We start from the raw sequence: 14,982 nt of genomic DNA, 5'->3' as shown, positions 1-14,982 counted from the left end.
TTTTCGGTACACTTCTATATAACACATTTACTGTAGGGTGATTAACTACATGTTTCGTAAAGGACAAAAAAGCATGAGAATATATTTGTTATTCATAGCGGAACCTCACCTTCCTATGTTTTGTATACAGCACACAAATGCTGAACATTCTATTCTATCATGCCTTAAAATAATCTTTAGATGTTTATTTCCTTTTAAAAAATGCAGATGTCACACATTTAACAGCTGGAGATACTGTACATTATTTTTATCCTAGTGCTGGCATATTATGCACAGCTATGCATAGAATTATATTGCTCACAATTTTCTATGCCCCAGTTGAGCTTACAACCTATGTATGTAACCAAGGTCATGCTTAAAGGTAGATGATTTGCTTTCTAGTATGCTGTAGTCTGGCTGAAAACTGAAGACCCTAGAGAAAATACATGCAAATGATGACAAGGCTAAAACATACTGTTTTCTAAGACTGTAGAACAAGACATAAATTCTAGCGTCTGTCACCTATGTACCGTCTATGTAATACTGAGTCTCTTACAGATGTTTTTTCAAAACCATCAGTCTGTTGGGTATTATAATGTGATAGAGCGAGCTCCCCATTTATTTATCTCATAGCCAAAGGTCCTCTGGAAAACGTGTTATGTCTCCACTACATAAACATGTAAATTACTACATAAAATGCAATTCATCAAGGAAAATGTTTTTGCAACTTTTTGCAACCTCCATAGATTACAGCTGATATCTGTTGCACCCTACAGTCAGACAACTTTATTATGCACATATTGTCAGAGGATCTCTGTAACCGAAAGAATCCCTTTTTCAAATTAATTTAGACATTAGAAACATATTTAGACTACCATTCCACTATAGGAACAAATCAGGGAAAGACGACCATCTCACAGTATTGATTGTTTTTCGTACCTGTCAATATTATGAGAGGGCTGCCTTTCCCTGCTGCTGTATGTTCCCATAGTAAGAACATAGCGTTAAAGTGTTTATTTTTATATATTTATTTATTTTTACTGTGTATACTCATCAGTAAACTAACTATATATTTTGGCCAATAATTGTTTTTCAATTATGTGTTGAAAACGGCTTTGACTAAAAATTACATATAGGATGTTGCAGGAGTAAAAATAAACCTTTGAAATTTTTTGAAAATTTAAGTATAGAGTTATAATAGTTTATTGATGCAATACACCAAACACTATTGTACACTAAAGCAAGCAATTGAATAACACAATTAAAATGCAACTTTATTTTCTGAGAACTTCTCCGCTGTAGTGATTTTCTTGCGCTAGCCAAACATAGAATGGAATTACGAAACAAGGACACTTAACTATGTTTCACATAATGTAACATCGTGGATTCTAACTGGTAATTTGTACTAGGGTATGATTTGCACGTACATGATAAAGCCTTGACATTGCACAACTGGGACATTGATTGGAGTCTGAATTGCTATCTTTGTTTAGTGGTTTGGGTAGTATGTAAGATCCCGATGTGATCATTGCAGTCATCAAAAATCCATCTTGGATAATTTGAGTTGACACAGCTACACAGTTACCAGAGATCTTTACCCACAGATTGATTTTACAGAAAAAAATAAATAAATAAAAAAATAAAAGGGAAAAAAAGAAGTATTTAATGACCTTGGAAAAGACATTTTTCAAAGGTCAAATGGCTTCATTAAACTGTAAGGTTTCTTTCTTCAGCCATATTTTGTAAAAATTATGTTATAGAAGAAATGCATTTGTACTTTTATTAGTTAGTATACCACATATTAGTTATAGAAGTAATAAATAATATCAAATAGAAGCAAATTTGGATACTAAAATTTTAAATCATTACATATAATGATGACCGGATTGGTAGTACAGATTACAATAAAAAGGTTTGTGCACATTTAATAAAAACAGTGGCGGCTGTTTGACATGGCTGTTGTTTGCGGTGTCAAACAACGGGCTGCTCTTTTATATGTTCCTGCGGCCGATACTGCCATGAACTGCAGGAACATCATTTTATTTTATTTGCATTGCGGGCAGAGAATAACTATACATTGTGTGAACATAGTATGAACAATGGCGGTTGTTCACACTCTAGCAAGCGCAAATAATTGACATGTTGGCTGAACAACGTTGTTTAATACAGTCTGTGAACAGCGGCCACTGTTTCCATAAAGCTTAATACAGTCCATTATTTTAAGACAAGAATGGCCGTTGTTTTAATCGGCAACAATGGCTGTTCTTGTCTTAAAAAATATACTGTTCGTACATAGCCTAAAAGGCTTTTAGTATTATGTACAGATAATAGAATAGCAGGACATAAGTAAGCTACTGCCTTTTCTGTATCATGTATTTGACACTCTTAGGTGTCGTATTACATAAGATAGAAGCAGTTATTTGTATTGAATTAGAATGTAATTATTTTAGATTTATAAATGATAAACTGCACATGTAGTTTTACCATTTATCTGCTCAGAATTTTGTTTGCTGTTTGTTCTTTAGTTCTGCTATTCTTGTTAAGAAAGATAAGAAAGTCATAAACAAAGTCAGCCATATGGGAAGCTATCAGGTACTCTTAAAGTGACTGTACCACCAGGCCCAGGCTGAAGTACTGGAGGCGGGCTGACCCACCCTTAGTGGGAGGAAACCCCCTCCCCTCTATGATAGGGTTCCATTGAATCTTATGGAGTCACGTCATGGAGGGGCTGGGGTTTCTTCCCACTGGGGGTGGGTCGGCCCGCCTCCAGTGCTTCTGCCTGGGCCTGGTGGTACAGTCACTTTAAACCGAGATACTGTATGATTGTTTATATGCTCTCTGGAAGCTCCCGATTCGGCAGATTATTGCTTTTTGTAATAAAGACAATGATCAGCCGATGATCTTTGTCATCAGCTGATCGTTGATATAGGTTAGAACCTATAATTGTCGGGCGCCGACCTCACACAGCTACGTGTAATAGCGGTGCACGGCCGGCGGCTGACGATATACATTACCTATCCATGCTCCAGGGCTGTTGCTGCGCTCTGCTTCTCCCCGGGTCCCGTGCGCTCTAGCTTCAGAGCGTCCTGTCTGAGCTGACAGGCCGCTCAGCCGATCACAGGCCGGGACCGCCGCGGCATGTGATCGGCTGAGTGGCCTGTCAGCTGACATGCCGCTCTGAAGCTAGAGCGAACGGGACCCGGGAAGAAGCGGACCGCAGCAGCAGCCCTGGAGCGTGGATAGGTAAAGTATACCGTTTAAGCAAGGGCTGCAAGGGCATCAGTAATGATGTCCTTGCAGCCCTAGTTAAAAAATTATCAGGCCGTGTAATAGGCCCAGTAAACGAGCAAATCGGCGCTTGTTTACAGTCGTTATCAGGCCCCTATTGGCCGTCTAATAATACCCTTAGACTGCAAAGAATAGGGACCGGTGACCCTTGTTCTTTACATCTGTCGATGGACAACTACTAGATCTCTTAATGGAGCACCAGAAAATTGCAATTGAAAATATGGAAAATATATCATTCATAGTCCTTACCAGTCAGTAAAATGAAAGGGCAGCATCACTTAATCGATCAGTGGAGAAAAAATTATTAGAAAAACACAGCTACTTTCTTGCAAACACAGTACCACTTTTCTGCCAAGGTTGTGTGTAGTATTACAATTCAGCTCCATTCACTTTTATGGAACTGACCTCTGAAACCACACCCAAACTTGAGATAAGAGTGATGCTATTTTTGCATGATATTCCTTTAAAGGGAATCTGTCAGCTGTAATTCATGTTCAAAACTACTGATACTGTTAGGTCGAGGAGACACATGTTACCTTTCATATATCCATCTGTGTTTTTAGAATAATTTTAGAAAATTATTTTATTGTCTGGTCCAAAGAGTGAAAGAGGCTTTTCCAAGCTCCTGATCTACTGCAGTGTCTTCTCTCTCACTGCTTCCTGCCCGAATGACACCGGGCAACATCTATGTGTCTGGAAATGAAGCTCAGCTTATTTACTAATCAGTGTTAGTGATAAGCGAACATCCCTATGTTCGGTTCAGATCCCAAACACAAACATAAAAAAAATGATTGTGATCAGTTTGTGTTCAATGAACACTTGCAAACACTCACAGCGAACATACAGTGGAATCAGACGTTTCAGTCTACGCACATGCATACAGATTATCGGGTGCAAAGCATAAATTACACATTTGCAAACATTTTGGCCTAGAGTTCCGCACATGCGTACAAATTATCAGGTGCACAGCGTAAATGGCGCAGTTGTGTATGTTTTGGTCTACGCACATGGGTACAGATTAACAGGTTCAAAGCGTTAATTGCGCACTTGCGTACATCACAAGATAAACGTTTGCATGTTCGAATATGTTTGAAAATGATCGTAATAACTATTCCAATCATTGAATAAATTGTGATTGGCGAATTGTTCGCTCATCACTAATCACTAACTAGTGACCTATTTAACTGAAATCTATATATAGGAATATGGTAATAAAAGAAGATGAAAGCAATTATCATTGTTTTCTGTATGCAGTAAGGGATATACAGTACATATAGAAATAAAAGAAGATTAAAGTAATTATCATTGTTTTCTGTATCCAGTAAGGGATGTATATATTTTTTTACATTTCCACCTAATAGATTTTGAAGCTGCCATGAATAATTTCCTGTTGTATATTGTCTACTTAGCTGTATGTATTTTTCAGCGAATAAGCCGGGTGTTTTCTTTTGTAACCTCAATGCATACGAGTGATTGCTATAATAATCATAATTAAGTGTTAATTCTGCACAATATAACTTGTTTGTTGCCACAAGGTGATTTTGAAATTAGTCTTGATGGTTCATACAAGCAGAACTAATGAGGTTTTAAAATAGTTCTCACTACAGCCTATGAGGTTCAAATAGGAACGAGAGGGAAAATGGCTTTCTTTTTCATTATCATGAAACTAAATATTGTTGACGCTGTTTCAGTTTGGTAAATTATGTGATAAAGCTGTAATAGGTTTAGGATAAGATGAGCTGTTAACTATTAGATTTGGACTTTATCATGTGGGTACTGAATTTTACTACAGCAAATGTTCTTTGCTTTTTATCTAGATCAATATAGTGCAGACTTTCTGTCCACATTCACTGCCCTGTGTTATATCAAGTAAACTAATGCCAAATTACAATAATAAAGGCACATCTGGAAGGAGATTGTAGAAATGTGTTTTATTTAATTTGGCAAAGTGAACAGATTGACAAATTTCCTATACTGGAACTATCCCTTTTAAGACAATGCAAACTTAGGCTGGTTTCACATGAGGGGAATATAGATGCTATTCTATGTCTATATTACAATCACGAGTCCTGGCCTAAGGCTACGTTTACACGTAGCAAAATTAGCGGAGTGCCGTTAGCCTCCCTCTCATAATGGGAGGTGCGCACTGCTGTTTTTACAGCGTCTCTCCGCGCTGAAGAATGAACATGTTCATTCTTCAGCGCGGGAAGAGCAGCAGCACACGCCTCCCATAGACTCTTATGAGAGGGAGGCTAACGGCAGTTTTACTACATGTGAACGGGGCCTTACCAACGGCCAAACCAGGGCTGGTGTCTGTTATATGGGTGTAAAATGTGTCAGTATTATGCTTGTATTAAACTGGATTCAAAGAGTATTTTGGCCTCCTTCATCTTTAATGGAGAAAATGCTGTTCCTTGATAGTAAGGTAAAGTAAGGTAAATGAATTGACAAATGAATTAGCAAATCGAAATGCAGTTCATATCAAATAATCTCTAGATATCACCTAAATGTTCAGAGCAAAAGGAGCAGTATGGGATACGTTTTTGGAATGATCTAGAGTATCTTGTATAACTGTTTTGAAGTCGGTTTTCTGTTTTCTAACTCTTAAATGTTCCATGTCGGGCTTATAGACATTTGACAGTCTATAGATTGGGAAGCATGTCAGTGTGGGTATGGTGGTTAGGGAATTGCCAGCACAGACTGACTGATATACTTCCCATTCTAGTGTATTATTCTATTATCTGGAGGAACAGGACACACCTTTGCTATGCAAGGCTAATATTTTTCTTCTAAGTACTTATGTGAACAGCTAGGGTAAATGCAGTATCCTGTAGCAAAAAGTAAACAGGATTATGGTATGATGGTAATATCTCAGCCCTGTTGCGTTTCTTTTTCCCTTCCTTTTCTCATCCTTGTCTCTTTGGCCTACTTTTTGCAAAATAATGATGATCAAAAATTATGTAAGGCTAATCTAAATGTTATGGATGATGACATTATGGTTCACACAAGCATAAATTGCTTAACCCCTTTAAGACAGAGCCCATTGACGCACGGATGTCCGGGTCAAATTAATGCAATGTTCCTCCCCGCCTTCTAAGAGCCATAGCGCTTTTATTTTTCCACCTACAGGGCTGGTTGGGGTGTCATTTTTTATGCCAGGGTATCTAGTTTTTATTTATATTGTATTGGTATAACAGAAAAAGTTTGATCACTTTTTATTAATTTTTTTCTGATATATAATTTTAAAAAGTCAGCAATCTTGGTGTTTCTTTTTTTTAGCTTACGCCGTTCACCATGCGGGAACAATAATGTTATATTTTAATAGATCAGACAATTCCACATGCTATGATATCCAATATGTTTATTTTTTTATATTTTGTTTTATAATAGTCAAGGGTTTTTTTTAAATTTTTATTGGGAGGGGGTTTACAAGGTTTTTTTTTTAAACTTTTTTTTAAATCTTTTTTTTTATTACACTTTTTTTTCACAGTAAAACATGCAATCATTAGATTGTATATACTGATCTATGCTATGCCATAGCGCAGCATAGATCAGTGTTTTCGGTGATTTATGCATAGAGCATGCCTGAGAGCAGACTATCCATAGATGGCTGATTCGACGCATTCATAAGTGGATTAAACCATAAGTGGATTACCTCCGCCCATCGGCGCAAGTGATTGGGACCCCCCCGGCATGGCTACAGGGGTCCCGATAACTCAGTGACAGGAGCTGGTCCGGTCACTGAGTACCTTAACCCCTTAATGACCCAGGGCGTATATTTACGCCCTGTGGCTGCCTCGGGGAGTTCAGAGGGGGGCCGCGTGTAGCCCAGGACCACGGTTATTATCGGGCAAGGTCCGATTGCCGTGCCCGCTAATAAAGTAATCATATGCAGCTGTCAAAGTTAACAGCTGCATCTGATTACTTATGCAGCCCGATCGGTGGTCGTATAGTGGCCGTAATGGAGCTGATCCCAATTCAGCACTCGAATGCTTTCGGCTGCAGCAACCGAAAGCGATCGAGAGCCTATCTCATTGATCTATGCTCTATTACTATACACCATAGACCTCAATGAGAGATCAGTGTTCTTATACTAGAAGTCCCCCAGAAGTGCTTCTAGTATAAATGTAAAAGAAAAAAAAAGTGTTATTATTAGTAAAAAAAAATCAACAACCCTCGGCTAATAAAAGTTTGAATCACCCCCCTTTTCTCATGTTATAAATAAAAACAAATAAATAAAAAAAAAAAAAACATGTTTGGTATCGCCGCATGCGTAATCACCCAAATCATTAATTTATCACATTCCTGATCTCGCACGGTAAACGTTGTGAGCGCAAAAAAATCCCAAAGTGCAAATTTGCACATTTTTTGGTCACATCAAATCCAGAAAATTTTTAATAAAAAGCAATCAAAAAGCCGCATGGACACTGATAGAAAGAACACATCATGGCGCAAAAAATGACACCTCACACAGCCCCATAGACCAAAGGATAAAAGCGTTATAAGCCTGGGAATGGAGTGATTTTAAGGAACAAATATTTGTTACAAATGGTTTGAATTTTTTACAAGCCATCTCATAATATAAAAGTTATACATGTTACATATTGTTTTAATCATAACGACTTGAGGAATATATATAACAAATCAGTTTTACCCCAGGGTGAACGGCGCAAAAACAAGTACCCCCCAAATAAACAAAATACGTTTGTTTTGTTGTTTTCAATTTCACCAGACATGTAATTTTTGGGGGTTTTTGCAGTGCACTTTATTAAAAAATTCAGTCTGTCATTGCAAAGTAGAATTAGTGGCGCAAAAAATAAGGGCTCATGTGGGTTTCTAGGTGGAAAAATGCAAGTGCTATGGCCTTTTAAGAACACATAGGAAAAAAAAGTACAAAAATGCATGTTGTCTCTGTCCTTAAGGGGTTAAACACTGCGATCGCTATAGATCACAGCATTTAAGGGGTTAATGATCCCTTATCATTATCCTTATCATTATCCTCAGCTCCCTTGACACTAATGCATGCAGGGCCACTCTCACTGCAGTGGTCCCGCACACATCAAACCCCTTCAGTGTCAGGAACATATATATACATTCCTACTGCACAGGGTATGTACAATAGCAACATATATCTACATATTACTGACATGAAGGGGTAAACAATAATTTAAAGATCATTTAGCAATTGTTTGTGGTCCTTTTAAGGTCATTTTACACGTAACGATTATTGTTAAAATTTTGAGATAGCGATCCAAATTTTGTGATTGCTGATGTAAGTATAGCTAATGATCGAACAAAGAACGATAAATTTTTAATCGCGGTTACAGATCGGTTCATCGAAACAGTTGTTTGCAGATTCACCCTGGTGTGTGGGTTGGCCTTAAAGGCATGAACGATGTGTTGAATAATATTAAAGTGATGGAAATAACACAATTCTGGAGCAATTTGTCTCAATGTGTAAATTACAATAATTTCAAACAACCTCTAAACAATCTTCAAAAGATTGTTTAAGTAATTTTTCTGATTGTGTAAAAGGACCATTGAATGCTGCTGTATGATATGACTTAAAGCGCAACTATAATTTTTTTTTTTTTTTTTTTAGTTAGCCTAGGTCATGATAATAATTTTTGCAATATATTGTAAAAGTGAACCGTTTTTTAAATACATGCAGATGAATGTTCCCTCAGAGCAGTGTTTGACTCTGAGCTACTTGTTCAAAACTGTCCCACATTCCTGAGAATCCGTCCTCTGCCTCAGCAGCAGCTTTGTACGGATTCTCAGACAGGTCCCCGCCCAAGTCCCGCCCCCTTCCTTCATACCTTCCCTGCAGCCCTGGCACTGTGGCTGCTGTCTTCATGGCTGCCCTGCTAGTGTGGCCGGACCCCCTTCAGTCTCATCACTGCTGATTCATGACGACCGGTGTCCAGCAGGGGTGTGCCTGACTATTACCAACTATGCCAGTGCCGCTCCCATGCCCGGTGACAGGTCCTGGAGCCCTGCCACAGCGGGCAGGGGTGTTCCAGAGCCAGCGGGGCTGCTGCCATATACCTGGGTCTGAGCAATGGCACTCTCTGCCCTGCCCCCGCTGTTGCCGGGCCCCAGTGAGCCTGGCTCACTCCTCCTTCTCATCATCCTCTATCACTCTCATCCCCTCGGACTGTCATCATCGCCCCTCATTGTCATTCTATCTCACTGTCATCATCCACTCTCACTCTTATCATCCACTCTCACTCTCATCATCCACCCTCATTCTCATCATCCACTTTCACTGTCATCCCATCTCACTCTCATCATCCACTCTCATCATCCTCTATCACTCTCATCCCCTCAGACTGTCATCATCCACTCTCACTGTCATCCCATCTCACTCTTATCATCCACTCTCATCATCCACTCTCACTCTCATCATCCACTCTCACTCTCATCATCCACTCTCACTCTCATCATCCACCCTCACTGTCATCATCCACTCTCACTGTCATCCCATCTCACTCTCATCATCCCATCTCACTCTCATCATCCACTCACTCTCATCATCCACTCTCATCATCCACCCTCACTCTCATCATCCACTCTCACTGTCATCCCATCTCACTCTCATCATCCACTCTCACTCTCATTATCCACTCTCACTCTCATCATCCACCCTCACTCTCATCATCCACCCTCACTCTCATCATCCACTCTCACTGTCATCCCATCTCACTCTTATCATCCCCCCTCACTGTCATCCCATCTCACTCTCATCATCCACCCTTACTCTCATCATCCTCCTCACTGTCATCCCATCTCACTCTCATCATCCACTCTCACTCTCATCATCCACCCTCATTCTCATCATCCACCCTCACTCTCATCATTCACTCTCACTCTCATCATCCACTCTCACTCTCATCATCCACCCTCACTCTCATAATCCACTCTCTTTCTCATCATCCACCCTCACTCTCATCATCCACTCTCACTCTCATCATCCACCCTCACTCTCATCATCCACCCTCACTCTCATCATCCACCCTCACTCTCATCATCCACTCTCACTCTCATCATCCACCCTCACTCTCATCATCCACTCTCTTTCATCATCCACCCTCACTCTCATCATTTACTCTCACTCTCATCATCCACTCTCACTCTCATCATCCACTTTTACACTCATCATCCACTCTCACTCTCATCATCCCCACTCACTCTCATCATCCACCCTCACTCTCATCATCCACCCTCACTTTCATCATCCACTCACTGTCATCATTCACTCTCACTCTCATCATCCACTCTCACTCTCATCATCCCTCTTATTATGCCCACTCCCCCTCCACCTTGCCCCCTCATCACCTCTTACACCCCCGACCTTTCTTCTCCACCTCACCACCCCTCTCCATCCCCCTTCCCCTCCTCATTCTCTAAAAATTTGCACACAAAAAAAAAGTTGATAGGGGAGATTTATCAAACATAGTGTAAAGTGAAGCTGGCTCAGTTTCCCCTAGCAACCAATCAGATTCCACCTTTCATTTTCCAAAGAGTCTGTGAGGAATGAAAGGTGGAATCTGATTGGTTGCTAGGGGCGACTGAGCCAATTTCACTTTACACCATGTTTGATAAATCTCCCCTGAAAAGTTTATACAATTCTCCTCCACTTGCTTTTATTTCAGTTAACCACCTAAAAGGGTTAATACAGGTCCCATGGCTTGTTTTGAATTCTTTGAGGGTTAAAGTTTCAAAATGATGTGCTTTAGGGTACAAACACACACGACGTATCCGCAGCGAGTTTCTCGCTACGTATACGCAGTGTTAACCCGCCGGCCGCCGGAGACTAAACATTACCTGATCCCGGCTCCGGCTTCCTCTGGCTTGCTTCGGCGGTTCCCAGTGTCTTCACAGCCCGCTCAGCCAATCAGTGTGCTGCGGCGGGGCAGCGCACTGATTGGCCGGGCGGGACATGCCGGGAGCCGCCGAAGCAAGCCGGAGGAAGCCGGAGCCGGGATCAGGTAATGTTTAGTCTCCGGCGGCCGGCGGGTTAATGGGGCAGGCTGTGGACAAACTCGCAGCATGGATGATCATCCCTGCTGGGTGTTTGTCTGCCATTGACTAAACAGGGATGGGATCCGCAGCGAGTTTCACTGCGTATACGCAGCGAGAAACTCGCTGTGGATACGTTGTGTGTGTTTGTACCCTTAGGCTAGGTTCAGACTATATAACTGTGCGGCTGTATTTGCGGCTGTAATTGTGCGGCGGTATTTTTGGTGGTTCATGCGTAGGCTGGAAAGTATAGGATATGCGGCTGCACAGTGCACACTATGTATGAATCTACGGCCCTATCGTAAACAAACCCGTAAAAAATGAACAAGACCATTGTTTGCGGCTGGAAATGCTGCCGTGGATTGACAGGCGGTCCGTACGGAGTTCTTCAAAAATAGCCGGCAATGATGCCGAATGCCGATGCCTTTAATAGTTAATATATTAAATTAATAAAACACATTTTCTTTGTAATAAAGTCCCTTTCGTTGTTCAATAATTTAATTCTAACGAATCCATCATTGTGCAATTAAATATACTGTTAAAATAAATATATATATATAAATAAATGTATATTTATATATAAATTTATTTTTTGACAGTATATTTAACCCCTTAAGGACAGAGCCAATTTCGATTTTTGCGTTTTAGTTTTTTCCTCCTTGTGCTTAAAAGGCCATAGCACTTGCATTTTTCCACCTAGAAACCCACATGAGCCCTTATTTTTTGCGTCACTTATTGTACTTTGCAATGACAGGCTGAATTTTTTTCGCATAAAGTACACTGCGAAACCAGAAAAAAATTGAAAAAGGTGAAATTGAAAAAAAAAAAAGCATTTTGTTTATTTGGGGGAAATGTGTTTTTACGCCATTCGCCCTGGGGTAAAACTGACTTGTTATATATGTTCCTCATGTCGTAACGATTAAAACGATATGTAACATGTATAACTTATATTGTATCTGATGGCCTGTAAAAAATTTAAACCATTGTCAACAAATATACGTCACTTAAAATCGCTCCATTCCCAGGCTTATAGCGCTTTTATCCTTTGGTCTATGGGGCTGTGTGAGGTGTCATTTTTTGTGCCATGATGTGTTCTTTGTATCGGTATCTTAATTGCGCATATATGACTTTTTGATCGCTTTTTATTACAATTTTTCTGGATTTGATGCGATCAAAAATGCGCAATTTTGCACTTTGGGATTTTTTTGCGCTGACGCCATTTACCGTGCGAGATCAGGAATGTGATTAATTAATAGTTCGGGCGATTACGCACGCGGCGATAGCAAACATGTTTGTTTATTTATTTATTTATTTACTTTTATTTATAACCTGGGAAAAGGGGGGTGATTCAGACTTTTATTAGGGGAGGGGGATTTTTACTATTAACATCACTTTTTTACTTTAACACTTATACTAGAAGCCCCCCTGGGGGACTTCTAGTATAAGTGCTTTGATCTCTCATAGATATGCTGCAGAGATCCATGAGATAGGCACTCGTTTACTTCCGGCTGCTGCAGCCGGAAGTAAACGAGTGCCGAACCGGGGACGGCGCCATCTTGGAGCGATCTCCACCACTAGACACCAGGGAAGTGCTGCAGCCGGTAATCGGATGCAGCTGTCATGTTTGACAGCTGCATCTGATTACTGTATTAGCGGGCACGGCGATCGGACCGTGCCCGCTAATACCTACGGTCCCAGGCTAGAAGCGGCACCCGGGACCGCCGCGGTTCAAAGCGGGGTCGCCGCGCGGCCCCGCTCTGAACGTCCTGCTGTCGTTTGGTTTTTAACCCAGCTGGTTATAAAAATAGGGGGGACCCTATGCGTTTTTTTTAAATTATTTATTTATTTAAAAAAAAAACGCATAGGGTCCCCCCTATTTTTATAACCAGCCGGGTTAAAAACCAAACGACAGCAGCCTTGTAACACCAGGGTGGGAAGAGCCATTGGTTTAGGACCTCCCCAGCCTAAATCTTACCAGCCTGCTGCCGCCCGCTCCAGGAGCGCCGATTTTGACGCTCCGGGACCACTGGCACCCGGCTCTTCCCAGTATCCCTGGTGGCATTGGGTACTGGAGTAATAATGGGGGGTTAGTGTTAGCCATTTTATACCGGCTAACACTAGGCCCCAACTTAGTAATGGATTCCGTCTATTAGACGGCTTCCACTACTAAGTCTATAAAGTAAAGAAATAAAGACAAGACACAAGTTAAAATTTTTTTTTATTCAAATAAAAACACCCCCACACCCCTCATTGACCCTTTTATAAAAAAAAAAAAAAAAAAAAAACAACCGCTGGTCATCGACGTAGTCCACGTAATCCAACGTAATCCACAGGATACCGATATCTGAAAAACAAAAAGGGAGAAACACAAAAAACACACAAACAGGAGCACAACACCCATCATTGTGAGCGGTGTTGTGCTCCTTACAGTATGCAGCATCTTTACAGATCGCTGCTTACAGTCTGGCCCCCAAGGGGTTAAGGGAGGGTGTATTGCATCCCCCTTAACCCCTTGGGGGCCAGACTGATGTCAGACTGCACCCATCCCAGCAAGGAAGGGGTTAAGTGACCCCCTTTCCTTGCTGGGAGGGTTGCAGTGCTGGGGAGGCGGTGGGGAGAGCTCTATACTCACCCCGATGTTGTATTTTCGCTGGTCCGCAGCACAATGAAGTCACTGTACTGCGGAGCGGCTCTTTATATGTGCGCTCAGCTGATCAGCCAATCAGCTGAGCGCATATATAATTCTAAATGTTTCTTCTAATAATGCTATTGTGATAACATAATTAGAAGAAACATTTGATGTTTTAATTAAAGTAAAGTGATGATTAGTACAGAATGCTCTATTGCCGGCAATATGAATTAACGGCTTACTGGAGCTTCCTGTACTAATTAATATTTAATTAATAAAACACATTTTCGTTGAAATAAAATCAGTTTCGTTGTTCAATAATTTAATTTAAACGAATCCATCATTGTGCAATTAAATATACTGTCAAAAAAAATATATATATATAAATATACATTTATTTATATATATATATATTTATTTTAACAGTATATTTAATTGCAAAATGATGGAATCGTTTAAATTTAATTATTGAACAATGAAAGGGACTTTATTACAACGAAAATATGTTTTATTAATTCAATATATTAACCATGAGAGGCATCGGCATTGGCATACTGCAGAGGATCGCAAACCCCGGTAATAGCAATTCATGTAAACTGATTCCCTGCTTTCCCAGATGCATTCCAGAGGTGTTTGCATCACTTTCTTAAGATTTTATTTGTTATTTTTAGTTGAGCCAGATTTCCAAGTAAATGACCGTATGTTTTCAGCCGCATTTCTATTTTTTCCCACGGCCGTAGTTTCATCCGCACATTTACAGCCGCATAAAAAATACAGCCACACACATACATAGTGTGAACATAGCCCTAGGGTGCATTCACACACACCGGATCCGCAGCAGATTTGATGGTGCAGATTTGATGGTGCAGATTTGATGCTGTGTTCAGTTTAGATCTAATCTGCTGCGGATCCGCTGCAATACAGTGTGTGTGAAGCTACCCTTATGGGGTTTCTATCACACTTCAGAAATAAACTAGTGCAGAGGGCGGGGCAGGGGAGCAAATAAGGTGGAAGGGGGAGGAGAGGGGAGACCACGCCCACTTTCAGTCAGCCAGAATAAAAAT

At 40.5% G+C, this 14,982-nt stretch overlaps 1 protein-coding gene across 3 annotated transcripts in view; it reads left to right on the top strand.

Annotated features, from left to right (window-relative positions):
* Positions 1 to 14,982, top strand: part of IMMP2L (inner mitochondrial membrane peptidase subunit 2) — an 816,543-nt gene that overhangs the window by 544,811 nt on the left and 256,750 nt on the right. The window lies entirely within an intron of this gene.

This window comes from Dendropsophus ebraccatus, chromosome 1 (assembly GCF_027789765.1).
Source record: "Dendropsophus ebraccatus isolate aDenEbr1 chromosome 1, aDenEbr1.pat, whole genome shotgun sequence".
NCBI lineage: Eukaryota > Metazoa > Chordata > Amphibia > Anura > Hylidae > Dendropsophus > Dendropsophus ebraccatus.
This window is presented reverse-complemented; position numbering and strand designations above follow the sequence as displayed.